The sequence below is a fragment of the Gopherus evgoodei genome, chromosome 11 (assembly GCF_007399415.2).
Source record: "Gopherus evgoodei ecotype Sinaloan lineage chromosome 11, rGopEvg1_v1.p, whole genome shotgun sequence".
NCBI lineage: Eukaryota > Metazoa > Chordata > Testudines > Testudinidae > Gopherus > Gopherus evgoodei.
The window spans coordinates 76,246,186-76,250,002 of NC_044332.1; positions in this window are offsets into that span (position 1 = coordinate 76,246,186).

The window sequence follows — 3,817 nt, forward strand, 5'->3', positions numbered from 1 at the left end:
TAACATTAAGGAACTCAGGAAGTTATTATATTTTATTATCAAACCAAGCAGCTTCACTGTGTTGGAGGCAGACAACCAGCAACTAAGTCTTACGCAGAATCCAAGGTTAAATGTTAACGAAGACCCTTTTGCTTCCATTTCGCACCAGCTGCCTGCCTCCAGTTGTGGATTTCTGCTGTCACAAACCAAACAGAACAATCCATCACTTGTTTTAGTTTTAGCCATTGTGGCAAATGGTAATAGACATCTTGAGACATTTGTTTTATACTCAATGCTAACACCACACATATATACCATGTTAGTGTAGTAGATATGGTAAACGTACTAAAAGTTATGAAATTTTAGATGAAAGTTATCCACTTCACTAATCACGCAGAAACGTGCATTTTTGTGGCATTATAACCCAAATGCATTTATCCCAGCTGAGTTAAGACACTTCTAGAATTATGAAAATGCAGAAAGTGACACTTAAAAGCCTTTCAGTTGATCTTTAACTGGTAAGAAAATGAGTGCAGACGTCAGAATTTCTCCTGCAACAACTGAAGACATCTCAAGTACCTACATGACAGAACAATTTCTTAAGCTACCTTATATGCTCGAAGTTACATGTTCTTGCAGGTGAAGATACAGTCCTGAACTCTGGTCACTGCCAGTAAGAACAGGAAGCAGTGAGTTTATAAAATAGTTTTAAACACAGTTACACACTGCATGCTCAAAACTTACAAGAGTAAGGATTAAAGTGATGAGAGGAGATTCAGGTTTAGAGCTGCACTTCTCTTTAACTAACCCTATAGTGCACATTGGTTAGTTCTCCCAGACTCTATGCTAAGCCACTGTGCCTAGTGAAGTTTTCTACCCGTAAATGTCAAAGCTTGGGAAAAGTTTATTGTGATGTAGGGCTAGAAAGGGTTATACAGCTTGCAGCTCTCCTTTAAAGCCCTCCTTTAAAGTCACCTTAGAAAGGTATGCAAATGATAATTGGGGCCATTCATGCTAAATAGGCTAGAACTTTGAAATGCTAACCTACATTGTTAGAAGTAATACCAATTGTGTGTATCTTAGATACTATCCATAAACAGATAGTTTCTGTCTGTCACTATAACTATAGATTCAGAGAGCAAAAGGGAATATTAACATTTGGATGAATCTTGGGTAAAATAATGTCATTGTCTATATGTCTCTTTGAAATTTGTAATAGACTGCCTAATGGATAAATTGCCCTATGTTAATTTGTGTAACTAATTAGTGGTGGTGTTTAGAAAACAAATGATTACATCAAAAGCCTATTGTTTAACCAGGACTATGTGGTCAAGTGGATGCTAGAACACTGTATAAAAAGACCCTGGGGTCCTAGGTCCTGTTCATCTCAGATCTGCTTAAGCTTCATCGGGGGAAGTTTGAGTCATAAGACTTAGGTCTCAGTTACGCTGGTATGCCCTGAATATGACAAACTATGAACTATTTCTGAAAGAACTCTTTGCAACTACAAAGCTCACCATCTCTGCTATGAATCTGCACCTCTGTGAATTGAACGCATGTGTGTATGTATATTGATTTTTTAACCATACTCTCTCTCTTTTTTTAATAAATTTTAGTTTAATTAATAAGAATTGGCTGTAGCATGTATTTGGGTAAGATCTGAAACATTCATTAACCTGGGAGGTAATGTGTCCGATCCTTTGGGATTGGTAGAACCTTTTCTTTTATATGATGAAATAAGATTTTCAGAAATCATCATATTTGATTTAGGTACCTCGATGGAGGCCTGAGGATGGATGACTTTAAGGGAACTGTGTTGTTTGGACTTCCAAGTAACTAATAAGGTAATAAAGAAACTGTTTGATGTTGGCTTGGTGAATCTAAATATTGGAATATCCACCAGCTTTATGGGATTTGTCTGCCCCACTCTTTGCAGTTCATCCTAATTGAGTGACCATAGTTAGCCCCCACTAGGACCCCGGTCACATTTATAATTAATTTATTCTATTGTATGGAACTTGACACACAGAAATTATTCACACTTTAAACTTCTAAGGAGAGTGAGACACACTGGTGCCAACTGAAAAGAATTTACAGTTCTGTAACAGCAAGTGTTAGCAGGCCTGACAAACTCACTCCCCAACACACTGCTTTCAGTATTTATCCATAAATAATATAATGGAAGGTGTAATGGGGTCATCACCTGCCTCTTGCAAGTGCCCTCTTCCCTGCTGACAGTGCCTGCAATCACAGTTCTTTTGAGTGGGTTTTAAGCAACTCAGCACTCTGCTCCGCATTCACTGTCGTCCCCCTACTTCCCCCTTTCCAGGGTATAGTCTTGGGCTTTTTTCCCACTCCTGGTATGGGACTGTAGTGCTAAGCTCTTCCTAGAGACCCTGCCTCCTTCAACAACCTAACCAACACCCATCTCAGTACCCACAGCTGGTGTCCTTTCAGCAGTCCTCCTTGGGCTCAGTCTGAAACCAGACCAGCTGGGCCAGGTTCTGGGTTCAGTCCTCCTGCACTGACCTGCCCACGATCCTGCTGCTCATCCATCCAGCTAGGCATCTAGTCCTCTCTCAAGCTGCAGGCAGGAACTGAACTCTCTGCTCTGTTGCTTGCCTTTTATATAGCCCTTCTGGCCAGATTGCTCGTTCCAGCAGCCCCTCTGACTGGTTGCTTCTGTGCAGCCATTCTAGGCTGCCTGGAGGACTTCTCTGCTACTCTATTCTGGGGAGGGAGTGGGAGTGGGGAAAGCTATGAGGCCTCTAGACCTAGTCCACCCCATCACAGGTCTCTAATAAAACCTTATGTCATACTGATCCTTATAATCACTGCATGAGGTATGTACGGATGATATTTAAGGAGTTGTGTATATGTAACAAAAGTCTGTTTTAAAGTCTGTCATCGACCAAAGAGAAAACAGTTTTCCTTGAGCCAGGGGTTAGGCAGTCTATTCACCTGCCTATCTCAGTTCACACATAAATGAAGCATTGTAAACTAACACAACAGGGGCTCAATTTACATATGAAGTCAACAAGCAGATGGGACGACACTGGTGACTAAGTCTCCGGAGTTGTCCTGTTTGTGGGAGGCAAAAAAATAACTTTGAAGATTAACAAAATATCTGCTGGCATTCTATTTATTGTCATTCAGTGAGGAAACTCACTGGGGGGGAGGAGAGGGAAAAGGGGCTTCATGAATGCTTGGATCTTGGTTTGTCTGAAACTAGCTAGCTCTGTAAAAGCCTGAATCTACCTTATTATATAGTAGTGCAAAATCTACCTTATTATATAGGAAAGGTAACCATTTATAAGTGTAGATCCATATTTGCATTTTATGACTTTTTTACGGGAAACCATTTCTGTTTTCATTATCCTTCCCCACTAGTCCTTAAATCTTAATCTTCGACAGTGAACTTATTGTTTTCATTAAAAAATATATCTCCGTGCTATGCTTTTCTGTAGGAGTTGGTCCTCAGTTGAATCAACGAAGCTAGCGGGATAGCGACCCTGGTAACTTCTGTGAGTTGTCCACTGACGGGCTGGATACTACAGGAAATGCTTTGGGCTCAGGGGCACCTATTGTTAACCTGTAAGGCAAAGTAAGGGCTGGCAGAGCCCAGAGGAGATTGTTTGGGTAGCTAATAGACTGGTGTCAGGGAACTGGCACCCAGTTAAGCACCCGCACTAGAGGCAGAGGGATGAGTCCTGGCCTCCTGAGAAAGTGTCACAGGAAGTACATACACAGAAAGATGTGAAGCATAAATCAACAGTATTAACCAGTGCTGCGCTGTGAGGTGGTTTTGTTGAATTAGATTTGCAGCTAGCACACAACA